At 46.3% G+C, this 20,363-nt stretch overlaps 1 protein-coding gene across 1 annotated transcript in view; it reads left to right on the top strand.

The window, feature by feature from the left end:
* Positions 1 to 20,363, top strand: part of Dpck (Dephospho-CoA kinase) — a 435,691-nt gene that overhangs the window by 351,042 nt on the left and 64,286 nt on the right. The gene's annotated exons all lie outside the window — the stretch shown is intronic.

Below are 20,363 nucleotides of genomic sequence, written 5' to 3' on the forward strand. Positions count from 1 at the left end.
CGATAGTGGTATTGATTTATACACACTCTTTTATGTCAAAAGATACCAATTTGCTGTTCTTTGTTAGCTCTACGGTCTCAAGTTTCTATATTAGTTCTGTTGTGTTAGCTATTGCATATTCGTTCCTTAGCTCCAGAGTATCTTTCAATATCGTTTTTAAATATTTGGACAGTTTGTAACATAGTGCCGATTTAAAATTAATGATTGTCCTGATTGGAGTGTCCGGGTTGTGGATTTTTGGTAGCGCAATCAGTGGAGGAGCCGATGGGTTCATTTGGTCCAATCTATGTAACATGTTAGTATATACTATATTTGTTGCATTTGACATAAATACATATATAATATATTATATCGACTGCTGAGTGGAATATCACCCTATCTCGGCTGCCGTTTCGAAAACGCCCTATCTCAGAAAACATTTGTTTAACGCCCTATTTCAGAATTTGTTACCATATCTAAATTTAAAACTATGTGAGGACCAAATAAATCCTCATTAATTTGGCCCACACAAAACGACCCACAACATATTTGACACGACATTAACACAACAAGTGGCCACAAAAGGCTCTAGCAACACGATCAACCAACAAATCTCAGCAACACAACGAGCGCTCGCAACATTCAACAGCAACACGGTGACCATGGCAACGCAACCATTTGAGCTAGCAACACCAAACACAAGAGCCATAAAAGGAGCGACACAGCAGCACAGCAGGGAGTCAGCACGCGGTTGTGGTTGCGACCGGAGCTACTATTGGAGCGCTCTGGAAGGCATATCGGTTTTGACCATTGCAAGCCAGTGCGTTTCATAGGAGAAAGTCGTGGACTGAAGATTGTGGATAAGCAGGTTTTGACCGCTCTACAACGCTTTAGATCACGCTTGCTCCCTCGCAAGCAAACGTCCTCCACAGCATCGTGATCCCGCGCTCAGCCAAATGTCATCCGCGGCGGAAGTACGTCGGCAACCGCAGTAGGAGTCGAGGTGAAACGCAACAACGTGGCTGTACCGAGGCTAACGGGGCGAAAGTTGCGACTGTCACCTGAGCAGCAATTGAAGGGCATCTGAAAGGCGTATCGGTTTTGACCATCGCAAGACAGGTCCCGTCATAGGAGAGAGCCGCGGGTTGAGGATTGTGGGTAAGCTGGTTTTGACCGCTCTACGACGCCTTAAACTACGATCGCTCCCCGCTAAGCGAAGGCCCACAACGTCACGAGCCCGCGCGCCATCGCCATAAGCCTCGGCGGCAGAGTCACGCATACACACGACGCCAGCAGAGTTACGCATACACACGACGTTGGCTACAGCAGTCACGCTTACATACGACGTTGGCCGCAGCAGAGCTACGCAAATATACGACGTTGGCCACAGCAGAGTCACGCATACACACGACGTTGGCAGCAGAGCCACCCATAAATACGACGCCGGCAGAGGCCGCAACAGAGCGGCAACGCACGTAAACCGGCGCAGAGCGCGGCAGCAAAGCGCAGCAGAGGTCCGCCGACGCACAACGCAACCAGGGTAAGCCAGCGCGAACCGCGGCAGCAGAGGTACGCCGACAGAGGTCACGTCAACGCGGCGACGCATAGCGCAGCCAGGGTAAACCAGAGCCAAGTGCGGCGGCAGAGCGCAGCAGAGGTACACCGACAGAGTAATACTAGTAAGCGCCGACGTAGGGCGCGACAGAGCAACGCCTCAGCAATACAGGTAAACACCGACGTAAGGCGCGTCAAGGCACCGACGCCACATACTAACGGGATCCGTCTAACGGAACACGGCGACAGAGCATCGCCTCAGCAATACAAGTAGACGCCGACGTAAGGCGCGACAAAGCAACGCAGCAGAGAGAGACGCCGTCATAAGGCGCGTCAAGGCACCGACGCCACATACTAACGGGATCCGTCTAACGGAACACGGCGACAGAGTATCGCCCAGCAAATACGAGTAGACGCCGACGCAAGGCGTGGCAGAGAATCACCCAGCAACCAGCAATACAAATAGACGCCGACGCAAGGCGCAGCAGAGTAATACAAGTAAACGCCGACGTAAGGGGCGTCAAGGCACCGACGCCACATACTAACGGGATCCGTCTAACGGAACACGGCGACAGAGCATCGCCTCAGCAATACAAGTAGACGCCGACGTAAGGCGCGACAGGGCACCGCAGCAGAGAGAGACGCCGTCATAAGGCGCGTCAAGGCACCGACGCCACATAGTAACGGGACCCAGCTAACGGAATACGGACGGACCGCTAAGGCCCGCCACCGCAATCAAGGATACCGCAAGATAATCCAAGTGAAATTGAGAATGAAGTATACAAACACGTTTTATTTTATATTATAGAATTTAGAACCAATAAAAAGAGTGAAGTTTTTTTATATTAAATCGATTTGCAAGGTGCCCCTTTAATACAAATTTATTGTAAACGAACCCTGGGCACGGCGAGTATACCCCAGCAAATATCAAAGAAACACCGCGGCAAGGAAAAGCTTCGTTACAATTGGCGCCCGAGAAGGGACCTGCAAATCGTACCACGTCAGAAGGAACATTCCTGACGAGAAACCTAACCACAAAATGGTCGACCAGATCGATACCACGTGGTTAGACACAATTTCAAAGGAGCAGCTGATATCCATCACACAGGAATTGGGTATTGAGCAGCCAGGTACCACCCGAGAAATCCCAAAGCGCATAGCAGCACTGGCCTCAAAGGCAAATACGGACTCGGAAATCCACGAAAATTTTTTATCCCTACAAGCCACCTACAAGGAAACTACGCACATGAGCGACGTAAATGAGGTTAAGACACCGACTCCGTCGAACGGAGGAGGCACACCGAAGGTCGCCGTTACAACAGTAGAACAAACTCAATTCGCGTTTCCTCCCAGGAATACAGTACCCACACAATAGTACTTACCATCAGGAATAGCGGTACCACCCAACGGTACATCTCAGGCACCTCCCAGGAGTACAGTACCCACACAACAGCACGTACCATCAGAAATTACGGCATCATCAACCGACACATCTCAACCCACGCAACCGTACTTACCAGCGGGAATGACGGCACCAGCCATGAACTATACATGCCAGGTAACTCAAGCACCGACCGTGGTGTTCGCGCCCATCATCGACCAGGTAAGAAAGTGGTCCGTAAAGTATGAAGGGGGACGGGACCCGTTAGCGTTCATCGAACGGTTAGAGGAGCTAGCCGAAGTATACGCGCTAAACGTGGACCTCCTGCCAAAAACCATGCCCGAGCTACTAGGGGGCGCCGCGCTACAATGGTACCGCAATAACAATGCGCACTGGGGAGCGTAGACAAGCTTCAAAAAGGATTTTTTACGCTTCTTCCTACCAGCCAGGTACTTCGAGCGGCTCGACGACGACATACGCCAACGAAGGCAGCACAACAAGGAGAGTTATAAGAACTACGTACTAGGAATCCAGAGCTTGATGAGACACGCAGGGTACACCAGCGAACAGCGACTGGAACGAATCTTCCGTAACAGCCACCCCGATTACCAACTTTACATCCGTCGGAGGGACTTCACTAATCTCGCAGAGCTCCTGTCACTTGTCGAAGAATACGAGAACATACGCGAGGACTATCGAAGATCATCAGGCGGACATCACCGCGAAGTTACGCGACACATCGCCAGTGACACAACCCGGGTGTCACCATCAAAACCTGCAACACAACCACCACCACCACCGAATCCAACGAACCGCACGCCTCCAGGCAATCAGAGATACGACCCCAACGGCGTATGCAGGAGATGCGGCGAACGAGGACATGACACCAATAGGTGCCGAAACCCACAGAAAATTTTTTGCTGGGAATGTGGCCGCAACGATATACGAACCATCGAATGCTGCCGCCGACGTCAGGGACCTAGCGCCGAAACGGCAGTAACGATTCCCAAGGAACCCAACGCTGAAACGGCAGTAACAATGTACCAAGAGCATGGTCGCCTCTACGCCGTAGCCAAGTTCGGCGCGGAATCAGCCGAGGCGGTCATCGACACAGGGGCATCAAGAAGTTTCGTCTCGAGCAGCTTAGCAGAACGTGTGGTGAACTCGGGAAGCGGAGAAATGGTGAGAGTGGCCATCAAAATAACGATGGCAAATGGGACTAGCATTACCATCTTCGACGCCATAAGGACTGAGGTACGCCTCGGAGAAGCGCCACTCCACACAGTTTTACACGTCATGCCCGGAACGATCGACGACATCATACTGGGCCTAGATACGCTAGGAAGCATGGGAGCCACCATATCATGTGGAGAAGGCCACCTCGTGCTAACCAGACCCCTTGCCCAGCACACACCGAATCCTGGAGCCGCGCCAGAAATTATTCAGAGAACAACACCAGCAAGAACGAATATCGCCAGGTACGACAGCCCTGGGACTATTCCAAGTTCAATATCAGCCAGAACGGATATCGCCAGGTACGACAGCCCTGGGACTATTCAAAATTCAACATCATCAAGAACGGATATCGCCAGGTACGATACCCCGGGGACTAATCAGAGTATAACACGAGCGAGAAAGGGTAACGCCGGGTATGACACCCCTGGAGCCCCATCTGGAACCATTCAGAGTGTAACAGCACCGAGCAGTAGTAACTTCAAGCACGACGGCATTATGCAAAACAACGACGACGACATACAAGAAGAAGCGGAACGAGTGCGCGGTTTTCTGGCAAAGGAACTCCGAAAATTCGAAAGCATGAGTGGAGTGACGACAATAGCCGAGCACAAGATTGTCCTGACGGACGAACGCCCCATCAAGCAACGTTACTACCCACGCAACCCAGCCATGCAGACAATCATCAACAGCGAAGTTGACGAATTGCTCCAGAAAGGATGCATCGAGCCATCTTGTAGCCCACACAGCGCACCGATCGTATTGGCCAAGAAGAAAAACGGGAAGTGGAAGTTATGCGTGGACTATCGGCAGCTCAACGCCCGATCCGTACCCGACGCATACCCCTTACCCAGAATACAACACATCCTGGACAAACTACGACGAGCGAAGTACATCAGCAGCTGGGACTTAAATAACGGCTACTGGCAAATACCACTGGAGCCCAAGAGCCGGCCCTACACAGCTTTCACAGTACCGGGACGCGGATTATTCCAGTGGCGCGTTATGCCGTTCGGCCTACACTCCGCACCTGCAACGTTTCAAAGAGCACTAGATCAGGTTAATGGACCGGAGATGGAACCCTACGCTTTCGCTTACCTCGATGACATAATCATCATAGGATCCACCTTGGAGGAGCACATTCGCAACCTGAAAGAAGTGATGCTACGACTACAGCGCGCCAACCTCAGAATAAATCCGGAGAAATGCGAGTTTTTCAAGAAAGAAATTCGATACCTAGGACACGTAGTAAGCGACAGGGGAATTCACACCGACCCCGAGAAAGTTGCAGCCATCAAAGACCTGAAACCACCAACGAACGCGAAAGAGGTGCATCAATATCTCGGTATAGCATCTTGGTACCGACGATTCGTGCCCGACTTCGCGACGATCAGCCACTCACAACCCTGCTGAAAAAGGGCAAACACTGGAAGTGGGGAGCCGAAAAACAGGAAGCCTTCGAGGTCTTAAAGCAAAAACTAACGGAAGCACCGATACTTGCCTGTCCGGACTTCACCAAGACCTTCACCTTGCAAACGTACGCAAGCAATTTCGGGCTAGGCGCCGTATTGACACAGGATTTCGCCTACCGAGAAGGAATGCCTCGCGATCGTCTGGGGAATACGCAAGATGAGGCCATACTTGGAAGGGTACCGATTCAGGGTAATCACGGACCATATGTCTCTAAAGTGGCTAAACTCCATCGAAAGCCCCTCCGGCCGTATAGCACGATGGGCCTTGGAACTTCAGCAGCACACCTGAGTACAGGAAAGGAAAGCTGAACCTGGTAGCGGATGCACTATCACGACAGCCACTGGAGACCCTACGACTGGCAACGACAACAGAGCTACCATGCAAGTGGTGGCACAAGCGCGTGAATGAAGTGCGCACTAACCCCGAGAAATATTCTGACTACATGATACAAGATGGAAAACTGTACCGCCATATTCCCTGCCGGTCACAAGATGAGGAAGCGGTACCTTGGAAACTTTGTGTACCCACACCACTGCGACAACGAGTATTAGAAGAAAATCACAATATACCAAGCGCTGGACACATGGGCATCCGCCGGACAGTAGCGCGGATTGCCAACCGGTACTACTGGCCCGGCATGTTTCGGGACATCAGTCGATACGTACGACAGTGCGAGTCTTGCCAGAAGTACAAGGAAACACAGCAAAAGCCGGCCGGAAAGATGCTCACACAAGTGGCCCAAGAACCATTCGCCACGGTATGCGTCGATTTCGTTGGACCACTCCCACGATCCACACACGGGAACACGATGCTACTAGTATTTTTCGACCGCTTCAGCAAATGGGTGGAACTGGTCCCCATGAGGCGTGCGACAGCAGAAGGCCTACGCCGTGCGTTCAGAGAACGCATCCTCGCAAGATTTGGTGCTCCCAAGATACTGATATCGGACAACGGCGTCCAGTTCACCAGCACAATGTGGCAGCGTTACCTCAGGGAAATGGGGATACGACAACAATTCACGGCGCCCTACACCCCGCAAGAAAACCCGACGGAATGGGCGAACAGGACAATCAAGAGAATCATAGCACAACTCACCAGATCACAGCACAACAGATGGGACGACCGTCTCCCAGAAATCGAGCTGGCCATCAACACCAGTGTGACCGCGTCCACAGGATACAGTCCAGCCTTCCTCGTACAAGGACGGGAACTGCGACTACCAGGGGAATTGTTTGACGAGGTCAACCTGGGGACGGGCACAGCTACCACAACGGCAGAAGAGAAATCTGACAGAATGTAAGAGGCATTCAGAATAGTGAGGCAGAACATGGACCAAGCGGCGGCAGATCAAGCACGGCACTACAAATTACGGCGGAGAAAATGGACCCCCGTAGTCGGCGAACTAGTGCTCGCAAAGGAGCACCATCTCTCCAAGGCCGGCGAAAATTTCGCGGCAAAGTTGGCCCCCAAATATGACGGACCCTACCAGATCCTAGGATATGTATCACCAGTGATACTCAAAGTACGAAAAACCAACGGCGGGAAGGAGAAAACGGTCAATATTGGGGAGCTAAAGCCATATCATGCAGCAGAGACCATCGCGGGAAATTAAAATAAATTCAGAGAAAATAATCTAATTAATATCAAGGATGGGAGGATAAGCAAGCACCGGTCATTCTATCGCAAACCACCGAGGTGACAACACGTTCTTTTGCTACAAATTTCTTTTCCAAAAAAAAAAAAAAAAACCAACAACCTAAGATGGAGAGCCATAACGCGAAACTAAACAACAGCGTCAAGCGTATGCGCCAGCATTACGAGGAGGAGGAAGCAAAGCGCCCCAGGGTAGTACTGCTGGAAGGAGAACACGTACGCTGACGTCGCCCGCAACGTTACACCACCAAGCGGTACTGGCGCCGACGTCAGCAACACACGTGCAACTAAGCGCGAAAACACGTACGCTGACGTCGCACGTATCATCACACCACCGAAATAGAGCCACAACAAACAACAGCAGGCCACCAAGAGGTGATAATCGAGGCCCACGACGCGGATGGACCAACGCTAAACCAATTCCCGAAAATTGAAGAAAGCGTGCGAGACATTTTCCGACGCATCGCCGAAGGCAAAGGACGCTCCCGCGTAAGTTTTCGCACACGGGAATACACCGTCACGGTGGTAAAAGGCAGGGCCCGCATACGAATACTGGGCACCGAGGGCTAAATTTCTGAAGTGGGGGGGAATGTGAGGACCAAATAAATCCCCATTAATTTGGCCCACACAAAACGACCCCACAACATATTTGACACGACATTAACACAACAAGTGGCCACAAAAGGCTCTAGCAACACGATCAACCAACAAATCTCAGCAACACAATGAGCGCTCGCAACATTCAACAGCAACACGGTGACCATGGCAACGAAACCGTTTGAGCTAGCAACACCAAACACAACAGCCATAAAAGGAGCGACACAGCAGCACAGCAGGGAGTCAGCACGAGGTTGTGGTTGCGACCGGAGCTACTATTGGAGCGCTTTGGAAGGCATATCGGTTTTGACCATTGCAAGCCAGTGCGTTTCATAGGAAAAAGTCTTGGACTGAAGATTGTGGGTAAGCAGGTTTTGACCGCTCTACAACGCTTTAGATCACGCTTGCTCCCTCGCAAGAAAACGTCCTCCACAGCATCGTGATCCCGCGCTCAGCCAAACGTCATCCGCGGCGGAAGTACGTCGGCAACCGCAGTTGGAGTGAGTCGAGGTGAAACGCAACAACGTGACTGTACCGAGGCTAACGGATCTCACCTAACGGGGCGCAAAGTTGCGACTGTCACCTGAGCAGCAATTGAAGGGCATCTGAAAGGCGTATCGGTTTTGACCATCGCAAGACAGTTCCCGTCATAGGAGAGAGCCGTGGGTTGAGGATTGTGGGTAAGCTGGTTTTGACCACTCTACAACGCCTTAAACTGCGCTCGCTCCCCGCTAAGCGAAGGCCCACAACGTCACGAGCCCGCGCGCCATCGCCATAAGCCTCGGCGGCAGAGTCACGCATACACACGACGCCAGCAGAGTTACGCATACACACGACGTTGGCCACAGCAGAGTCACGCTTACATACGATTTTGGCCGCAGCAGAGCTACGCAAATATACGACGTTGGCCACAGCTGAGTCACGCATACACACGACGTTGGCAGCAGAGCCACCCATAAATACGACGCCGGCAGAGGCCGCAACAGAGCGGCAACGCACGTAAACCAGCGCAGAGCGCGGCAGCAAAGCGCAACAGAGGTCCGCCGACGCACAACGTAACCAGGGTAAGCCAGCGCGAACCGCGGCAGCAGAGGTACGCCGACAGAGGTCACGTCAACGCGGCGACGCATAGCGCAGCCAGGGTAAGCCAGCGCCAAGCGCGGCGGCAGAGCGCAGCAGAGGTACACCGACAGAGTAATACAAGTAAGCGCCGACGTAGGGCGCGACAGAGCATCGCCTCAGCAATACAGGTAAACGCCGACGTAAGGCGCGTCAAGGCACCGACGCCACATACTAACGGGATCTGTCTAACGGAACACGGTGACAGAGCATCGCCTCAGCAATACAAGTAGACGCCGACGTAAGGCGCGACAGAGCACCGCAGCAGAGAGAGACGCCGTCATAAGGCGCGTCAAGGCACCGACGCCACATACTAACGGGATCCGTCTAACGGAACACGGCGACAGAGTATCGCCCAGCAAATACGAGTAGACGCCGACGCAAGGCGTGGCAGAGAATCACCCAGCAACCAGCAATACAAATAGACGCCGACGCAAGGCGCAGCAGAGTAATACAAGTAAACGCCGACGTAAGGCGCGTCAAGGCACCGACGCCACATACTAACGGGACCCAGCTAACGGAATACGGCCGGACCGCTAAGGCCCGCCACCGCAATCAAGGATACCGCAAGATAATCCAAGTGAAATTGAGAATGAAGTATACAAACACGTTTTATTTTATATTATAGAATTTAGAACCAATAAAGAAAGTGAAGTTTTTTTATATTAAATCGATTTGCAAGGTGCCCCTTTAATACAAATTTATTGTAAACGAACCCTGGGCACGGCGAGTATACCCCAGCAAATATCAAAGAAGCACCGGGGCAAGGAAAAGCTTCGTTACAACTACATACTTCGTTCAAAAAAACAACAATTCTTAATACTTTCTGATTTATTAGCATTTTAAAATTTTACGGTCGCGACCGTTTGGCATATACAAATGAACTGAAAAAGTCTAAGCAGCTCGTTTCATTCGATATCCATATTGAAGTAAAATATTTGAAGGTCATCCATGCCAAAACTTTGGTCAACATCCCGAGAACGACGGCAAACATAGAAAAATGATTAGTACCACTGTCTGTTTGTATGCAAACTAGTCCCTCAATTTTTGAGATATCTTCATAAAATTTGGTGAGCGGGTGTATTTGGGTGTCCGATTAGACATTTGTCGGAACCGGCTGGATCGGACCACTATAGCATATATCCTCCATGCAACCGATTTTTCAGAAAAAGAGGATTTTTGTCATATCTTACTCAATTTAACAGATTGAAGCTTCAAACTTCACCATATAATTTCGTATACTGCACATATTGTTGCCTGAAAAAATTGATGAGATCGGTCGTATATATAGTATATATCCCCCACAACCGATTGTTCAGATAAGAAACTTTTCGTAATTACTGCCCTATTTTAAGAGCTAGAGGCTTCAAATTTCAACGAATGCTTACGCATATAGCATATATTGTTGTCTGAAAAAATCATAAAGATCGGTGGTATATATAGTATATAAATGGTGGTATATATGGAATATATATATAGTATAATATATATATTTTCGCAATTTTAGCCCCATTTTAACAGCTAGAAGCTTCAAATTTCACCGAATGCTTACGTATATAGCATATATTGTTGTCTGAAAAAATCATAGCAATCGGTTGTATATATAGTATATATCTCACACAACCGATTGTTCAGATAAGAAACTTTTCGCAATTTCTACCCCATTCTAGCAGCTATAAGCTTCAAATTTCACCGATTGCTTACGTATATAGTATATATTGTTGTGTCAAAAAATCATAGAGATCGGTGATATATATAATATATATATGATGGTATATATAGTATATATATATAGTATATATAGTATATATATATAGTATATATATTTTTTTTTGCGATTTTGGCCCCATTTTAACAGCTACAAGCTTCAAATTTCACCAAATGCTTACGTGTATAGAATATATGGATGTCTGAAAAAATCATTGCGATCGGTGGTATACATAGTACCACAGACCACAAAAAACGTGAAGCTTTGCATCCTTACACAAAGTACCTACCTATTTTTTATTTTATATTTATCTTAAAAATCGTTTTGATATGTTCAAATTTCACCAAATGCTTACGTGTATAGCATATATTGTTGTCTGAAAAAATCATAAAGATCGGTGGTATATATTATATACCCCATACAAACTGTAATTTTTGCCCCTTTTTTACGGCTAGAAGCTTCAAAATTCATCAGATTTCTTCAAATAGTTACGTTTACGTAATATATTGTTGAAATACGTGATTCGTAGTCATAGTTTTTACACGCAGACCACAAAAAACCTGAAACTTTGCATCCTCACACAAAGTACCTACCTGTTTTTATACCTTTCATGAAAATGAAATGGTATATTAATTTCGTCACGAAACCCAAAATTGTAAGTCCTTAAAGGAAAATAGATAGACCCACCATTAAGTATACCGAAATATTCAGGATGAAGAGCTGAGTTGATTTAGCCATGTCCGTCTGTCGGTCTGTCCATCTGTCTGTTTGTATGCAAACTAGTCCCTCAATTTTTGAGATATCTTGATAAAATTTGGGGAGCGGGTGTATTTGGGTGTCCGATTAGACATTTGTCGGAACCGGCCGGATCGGAGCACTATAGCATATATCCTCCATACAACCGATTTTTCATAAAAAGAGCATTTTTGTCATGTCTTACTCAATTTAACAGATTGAAGATTCAAACTTCACCATATAATTTCGTATATTGCACATATTGTTGCCTGAAAAAATTGATGATTTCGGTCGTATATATAGTATATATCCCCCACAACCGATTGTTCAGATAAGACACTTTTCGTAATTACTGCCCCATTTTAAGAGCTAGAGGCTTCAAATTTCAACGATTGCTTACGCATATAGCATATATTGTTGTCTGAAAAAATCATAAAGATCGGTGGTATATATAGTATATATATGGTGGTATATATAGTATATATATATAGTATATATATATAGTATATATATATTTTTTCGCAATTTTAGCCCCATTTTAACAGCTAGAAGCTTCAAATTTCACCGGATGCTTACGTATATAGCATATATTGTTGTCTGAAAAAATCATAGCGATCGGTTGTATATATAGTATATATCTCATACAACCGATTGTTCAGATAAGAAACTTTTCGCAATTTCTCCCCCATTCTAACAGCTATAAGCTTCAAATTTCACCGATTGCTTACGTATATAGTATATGTTGTTGTGTCAAAAAATCATAGAGATCGGTGATATATATAATATATATATGATGGTATATATAGTATATATATTTTTTTTTTTTGCGATTTCGGCCCCATTTTAACAGCTAGAAGCTTCAAATTTCACCAAATGCTTACATGTATAGCATATATTGTTGTCTGAAAAAATCATAGAGACCGGTGGTATATATATTATATACCCCATATAAACTGTAATTTTTGTCCCTTTTTTACGGCTAGAAGCTTCAAAATTCATCAGATTTCATCAAATAGTTACGTACTCAGCATTTAGGCGATTAAATGTTGAATTTCCCTACATATCAATAAAATTTGATTACTCTTTCTGACTAAATAATGAGTTATCATACAATTGAACAAACGGAATAATCAAATATGAATACTTTTGACGATCAAAAACTGAAAAGCATTTTTTGATCACTTTTTGGAATCATTTTTGAATTCCTTTGATGATTAAATTCTAATATTTCATAAAAACCAACAGAAAGAATAATCAAATATGCTTACCCTTGATGATCCAAAACTGAATATAGCTTTTCAATCACATTTGAATCAAATGTGTTTACTTTAGGTGATCAAAAATTTATAATCATTTTTAGTTCAGCGTTCTGAATCTTTTCTGACTATATTTGCTGACTGAATAATGAACTTATACTTGTTAAAATTTTACTTTTCATTGAAAATCTTATTTTTTTCACATACACACATTTTTTCAATCATGAAGTTCAGAAAATACATACATATATGTAGGTAGGTAGGTTGAACTGGCCGGTCCATGAGGACCTCACATAGACTGATTGAGTCCGTAGTGTTACCAGAAGTTTGTTTTAACGACCAAACTGAAAAACCCTATCAAAAACCAGGACCTATGTTATAAAATAACTCCGTCCTCTTGGCAAATACTAGAAGCTTCCTAGGACTTAAGCCACTTGCTGCTTCTAGATCTGACAGCTGTATCACTCCTAATAGCTGGAGTCTTAGCCTGGCAAGTGCAGGGCACGAGCACAGAACGTGCTCGATCGTTTCCTCCTCCAACCCGCACTTCCTACACCTGCTATCACTGACCAAGCCTAATTTAAAAGCATGTGACGCCAGAAGGCAGTGTCCAGTCAGAATACCCGTCATGAGTCTACAGTCCTCTCTTTTTAATGATAGAAGCAACTGTGTTAGTCTAAGGTTGTAAGACCTACACATAATCTTCGACACTTTACAGCCCCGCGCTTGAACCCACGCCTTTTCTGCTTGGTCGATCATGTGCACCTCTCGCCTTCGCTTAATCTCGCCCAATCTAATTGGGACGTCTACGGAGCAAGCTTCAAGGGATGCGCCCTTTTTAGCTAATTCGTCCGCTTTTTCATTCCCATCTATTCCCATATGCCCTGGGACCCAATATAGATGTATGCTTCTCCCTGTCCCGATTCTCTCCAGGGACTGCTTACACTCTAACACGCATTTAGATGCTGTGCTATGCGAGATTATTGCCTTAATTGCTGCTTGACTGTCAATATAAAAGTTAACACGGTTGCAGCTTAAGCTATTCGCTTCCAGGGTTTCTACTGCTTTGGTTACGGCTAATATTTCCGCTTGGAAAACGCTACAGTAATCCGGCAGCCTGTAGGATCTGCTTAATTCCGGATCAGCGCAGTATACCGCAGACCCTACTCCTTCCACTATTTTGGAACCATCGGTGTACACATGTATCGCCTCGTCCGCCATTTGCGCACCCTTGCGCCAACCGTCCATCTCTATTGTGGCCTTAAGATCTCCCTCAAAGTGCAGGTAGGGAATCATGTAGTCTGTTCGTCTTGTGACTGAGGACGCTATACTACTATGGCCATATGGTCGGCGCTCAAGCTGCCCCGAAGCATCGAGCCTGGTTGCGGTCGTTAACGCTTTGTTCTTTGCTACCAGGTCTACAGGTGGAATGTGCAGAATGGCATACAGTGCAGCCGTCGGGGTTGTTTTCAGGGCTCCCGTAATGCAAAGCATCGATAGTCTGCATACCCCCTCTAATTTTTTGAGGTATGTTGTTTTTTGTGTGGCTTTCCACCAAACAAGAACTCCATAGTATAGAATAGGGCTTACAATCGCTGTAAAAACCCAATGAGAAAGAGAGGGCGATAGGCCCCACGTACACCCCAGCATTCTTTTACATGCATAGAGTGCCGTTGAGGCCTTCTTGACCCTCTCCTCCACGTTGAGCTTCCATGACAGCTTACTGTCTAGGATGATTCCTAGATATTTTGTGCAAGGTTTCTCCTGTAAGGTCACCGCTCCTAACTTAGGCCTGGTCCAATTTGGGACCTTGTACCTCTTTGTAAACAAGACCATATCCGTCTTCTCCGCATTGACTTTCAGCCCGACATTAGATGCCCAGGTATGAATATCCCGAAGCGCCCGATCCATCAAAGAACTAATCGTTGGAAGGCATTTTCCACTTATGACAATTGCAACGTCATCTGCGTAAGCCGTAAGTTTTACGGGTCCCTCATCGAATTGCCTGAGCAGTTGGTTGATGACCAGTGTCCACAGCAGAGGTGATAGCACCCCTCCCTGCGGCGTGCCCCTGTCCACTGATTTCGTGGCCTCGTACAATCCCCATTGTGATGTAATCTTCCTGCAATTTAACATGCAGCCGATCCATCTGATTAAGGCAGATGTATTTTAATGTAATTAAGACCATCCATAATCGCCCATTTTGCAACATTATTGAAAGCCCCGGCAATGTCCAAGAAGACTCCTAGAGCATACTCCTTATATTCCAGGGATTTCTCTATGCTTATTACCACCCTATGCAATGCGGTGTCTACCGACTTGCCTTTGGTGTACGCATGCTGTGTTGTGGAGAGCAGCTTTTCATCCACGTTGGACTTTATGTACACATCTATCAGCCTCTCAAAGGTTTTGAGCAGAAATGATGTTAAGCTAATGGGTCTATAGTCTTTGGGATACACGTGACCGATCTTCCCCGCCTTTGGTAGAAAAGCTACACGAGCAGTTCTCCAAGAGTGCGGTACATGATTCAGTCTTATGCACCCATCGAATATTATTTGAAGCCATTCCACGACCGCCCTACTTGAGACTTGTAGCATGGCCGGGAATATACCATCTGGGCCCGGCGATTTAAACTTAGAAAACGTCTTCACTGCCCACTCGATCTTGGTATCGGTCACCAAGCCCGGCACCACTAGCTCCGTGATCGAAGTGTGAGTGATGTCTGCTGGTTCTTCTAAACCGTCTCCCGATGGGAAATGTGTATCGAGAAGCACCTCAAGGGATTCCTCACTATCACGTGACCATTCCCCGTTCTCTTTCTTTATTAGTCCCTGGACTATGTTTCCCTTTGCTAGGACTTTTTTCAACCGTGCTGTTTCACTGGAGCACTCTATGTCCGTACAGAAACTTGTCCATGAGTTTCTCTTCGCCCTGGTAATTTCACGCTTGTAGATCCTCAGTAGATCCCTGTACTCGTCCCGACACGCTTCGCTTTCCGCGGTCTTTGCGAGTTTAAACATTTCTTTTACCTGTCTTCTTAGAAGACTCAGCTCATTGCTCCACCATGGCGGCTTTGCTTTTCCTCTGAATCTTCTTAGAGGGCAAGCTTTGTTATACGCAGTCATAAGCGTCCTTGTTAGGAATTCATTCGACTCCTCCAGTTCCTCTACATTAGCAACCTCTTTGGGTTGTCCCAGTTTCGTTTCTACATGTTTCTGGAATTTAGTCCAATTCGTTGCCCTAGGGTTTCTAAAGGTTCCTCCCTTCTCTACCCTCTTTAGTGGGATGCTGAAGCTTATATACGCATGGTCGGAGAAGGATGGTCTATCGAGAACCATCCAATCATACCTTGATATATCACGCTCGGAGCTCAATGTAATATCCAGAACATTGCTGGATGTTGGACCAATGTATGTAGGAACATTTCCCCTGTTGGCTATCTGCAAATTGGTTTGCAGGATGTAACAAAATAGAGATTCGCCTCTCTCGTTCGTATCTGCTCCTCCCCACGCATTGTGGTGCGCATTTGCATCTGCGCCTATGACCAACCGCCCTTTGCGCCCTTCCTCCTGTACTAGCCTTTTGCACTCCATCGGTGGAACCTCCGCAGCATGGGCCATGTAGCAGGACGCCAGGATAAATGCCTGCTTATTCTTTTGCTCAACGGCCACCGCTACGAGATCCTCGGTGGCGTAATTAGGCAGCATATATGAATGCAGCTGTTTCCTTACCATTACTACAGCTCGCACCCGTCCTTCCGTTTGTGCGTAGTAAACGCCAAACCCGCGCGCGCTAAGTCCAGAAACCTTTCCTCCCGATGAGAGCCACGGCTCCTGGATCAGCGCCACGTCAAACGAACCCTCCTCAAGGGTTAGGAGGAGTTCGCTCGACGCCACTTTACTGTGTTGGAGGTTTATCTGTAGGACTCGCAGCACCATTGGGCTGTTTGTCCCCCTCCAGCACCTTCGTCTTGACGTCGTCGTCCTCCTCTTGCCCTTTTGGTTTAGAGTATTCGAGGCGCCCTTCAGCCCCTCGTGAATGTTGTGCCGTGTGTTCCTCTGTGCGAGTCACAGCACCATTTAGCGTTTGGTCCTCTTCTAGCACGTTCGTGGTGACGTCGGGGACCTCCACCTGTCTTTTTTCCCTTAGGCTTCTGAGGTCCTTTTCGACTTCGCCCACTTCCAGCGTGTTAGGATTTTTATCCTCGGGACTTCTTTTCCTGAGTCGCATGTAAATTTTGCCAGTGCCAAAGGACATTTTGCCAAGCTGCGTGTACAAAATATCCTCCGCCTGCTTGTTTATTTGGAAGATGTAGAACTGGCCATCCTCGGTAGGCCGAGATACAGTAAGTACGTTCCAATCCTGTGTCGGTATGTTCGGATTCTGATTCTGCAGAAGTCGCAGTGTATCCTCCGACTTCATCACGCATGGTATCCATACCTTAACTTTTGGTACCGTGGGGATTTGCGATTTATCCACCACCTCAAACCGCGCGTTCGTGCCTTGCCTTTGGATGTTTGGAACGACTTCCTCCAGCCACCGCAAGCTCGCGATGTTGTCGCACGCTATCATCTTCACACCATTATACCATCCCCCCGAATCAAAGGTTGGAAGGGGCTTACTTGGTTGTTCCCGCATCATCTTAAGCATTAAGCTAATAAGCTCCCTTTCCACAGATGTCCACCTTTCAGTAGTCATTTGTCCGAACGGACTGCTACGATCAACCAGCGCCACAGTCAGTGACTGCTTTGCCACATCACTCATCTTCTCGGGAAAAGCAGGAGTCTTAGTGTTATCTCCCTTTGGAACCTCCAAGAACACCGGAGTCTTCGCGTTAACTGCCTTTAGCGCCTCCGAGAAAGCCGTAGTCTTAGCGTTATCTCCCTTTGGCTTATCTCCTACTTCCGTAGTTGGAACTTCCCTCTGACTGACAGCTTTCGAGGTAGTTGCTACCTCGCTATTGGAACCCATCTGTCTTACAGCTTTGGGCCTACTTGTCTTGTCTATGCGACTGCCCTGCCTCGCGGCTCTAGGACTGGGTCCTTTCTGCCTCTTGAAAGCAGGCTTGTCGCCTTCTGCCGAACGTTGCCTCTTCATTCTGCCACTCGACGCTTCTTCCTCCTCGTACCGGTTGCAGAACCGAGGGTTTCACGCAGCAAACCTTTTGAACTGCCTTCGACCTACTTCTACCGCTTCATGGGCCCATTCCAAGCGCTCGATCTCCACTTCTGTTGGGTCGACCACTGCTCCCAAGCGTTGTACAATTCTTAGTGCTGCACGGTACTGCGAGAGAGCTCTTTTACTTCCTCTGCTCCGTACCCTTCTCCACTCTTCTACTCCGTTTTCATTTGTGTGCTTCTCCAACACGGAGTTCATTGAATCAGCACTACTCTCGCTCCCCGAGTCCGACGCATCGCTTAATTCGTATTTGTCGTCCCTGGATTGCGACTCAGTCCTCCTCTTTACATCCTCCTTATTACGTTCAGGTAATGAGTTGTTCATCTTGGCCGTACGACCACCTGCCCGACGGGGAAAGAACCGTCCGCCACAGCAGCGCCCCTTACTGCGGTAAGGCCATAAATACTTCCCCAGATGGCCCGGTATCGGGAAGGCTCCGTTCGAATACAGCCGAATTTATCCCCTGGCTGCAAATCGTCCAATAGGCACGGTCCGCATAACACCCTGGATTAGGGGTTGGCAGTTCTTGGTCACCGACATCCCGCCGCCCTCCTATGAGGCGAAACGGCGTAGATGTCAGTCCTAAACAGCTCCGCCTCATAGTCGGGCGCTATGGAGTTCGGCTAAGCCCTCACACCAACGACAAGGTGCCTACCCTAGTGAGGGATACATATATGTAAATATGTATATAAAAATTTTATTATTAAGATATTCTTCAAGATATAATGCAAATGCTGCTCGTGACCGAAGATTTCCCCACCTACGGCTTCCCAGATAATGCATAATAGTTGGACAATACAAAGGTTGTGAGCTATTTCAAGCCCAGGTAAGTGAAACTCTCTTGACATGTGTACCTGGATATGTCTTCAACATCCCGTACCGTATCGTATTTTAAGATAGTGACGACCATAGTTGATGTTGGATGTTGTAGTCGCAGGTGTATATCGGTCAAGTTTGTTTGCGAGTGACCTGTGGTTCAAATAGCTCACTTCTGCATGCTTTCTTCCCCTGATGAAATAAGAAGATTACTATGTAGTATCTTATTTTGAATGAGATTTGAAGAATAAATGCATCATAATCGCATTCAAAAATGATTCAAAAATCTTAACCAAAACGATTGAAATATGTTCACGAATATGATCAGAAAATAACTGTGAAAAGCAGTCAAATATTACTGTAAAACAATTACAGCCAAATTTTAAAACGATATCAAATATGAATAAAAAGCGTTTCGAAACAGGAATCATAAATGATTATTCAAGAATAATCAAATTTAAGGTACATTTTTCTCCCGACGATACATTAATTTTCGAACAAAAAATGCTTTAAAATTTGAATGTTTTTAGTCATCTTGGGGTATGATATTTAAATATTTTTTGATGAAAATTTTCAAAAAAATGCTGGCTGGGCTGTGGCCCATACATACACATAGGGGGGAGTTTGTCAAATTCAAGGAACTTAATTTGATGTTTGTAAAGGAAGGGAAATATAAAAAAATTTTGTAACTACCATTATGGGTTTAAAGATTTTTTAAATTATCTTATTTTCAACTTTCAACTGAGCTTGCACCTTGAAGTATCCTTACTTGAACACAAGCTCAGAGGTGATTTGGTGGAAACTTCCAAATGCTAAAATTTGGCTGAGTTATTAAAGTTTTAAAGAAAACAAAATTTGAAAAAAATTTAAAACTGTATCGAAACGGCTAAGAAATTTTTACTTATCCCACTGTTGTCTAAACTTAGAATTACCCTTCGCAGACTAATATGACTGTAACTGATGTAGTTTTCAACCGATTTTAAACATTTTTGGAGAGACAAAACTTCATTCTTTAAAATGGAATACACACTTTTAGGATATGTTTGAATATTTGTGTGTATGCATCCAACAAAACATTTTTTATTAATTGGTGATATACAAAAAGGATATAAACTGTAAAATCGGGTTATAGTCAACAAATTTATAGGCTCGCAAGTGTCCAAAGGTACGGGTTTCCGGGAAAAATCTGGTATGCTGTCATTCTTAGATCTTCGAGATCAACTAAAAAATGATATGACTTCCCACATACAGTGTAATTGCTTAAACTTTATACAGAAAAACTTCTAAAGACATTACAACGAAATAATATTTCATAGAATGTTGAATAAATGTATACTTATATTTTTACACAAAAACACCCTACATTACTTTTCTACTTCGTTGAGACAGTGATCGTCTTTACCTTCGTTGGCATCCTCCAATTTTGATTGAGCCTGCCTTTCAGCTTTTACATCCTCAATGGGAGATTCCAATTCTACTGTAACAGGGCCATCGTTTTGTATATACACCTGCATATAGGCACCGAAAAAAAATTATTATAAATAGAATAGTATAGTTTAAGTGATGTCACACCTGTTTACCTTTTATTTTGTGGACATTATATTCATTTTGCAAACGTTTCAAGAACCTATTATACAACTTTTGTGCGGCATCAGCTTGCATAGCCAAATGAAAGTCGGGC

This window comes from Eurosta solidaginis, chromosome 1, assembly GCF_040869045.1.
Source record: "Eurosta solidaginis isolate ZX-2024a chromosome 1, ASM4086904v1, whole genome shotgun sequence".
In the NCBI taxonomy this organism is placed as follows: Eukaryota; Metazoa; Arthropoda; class Insecta; order Diptera; family Tephritidae; genus Eurosta; species Eurosta solidaginis.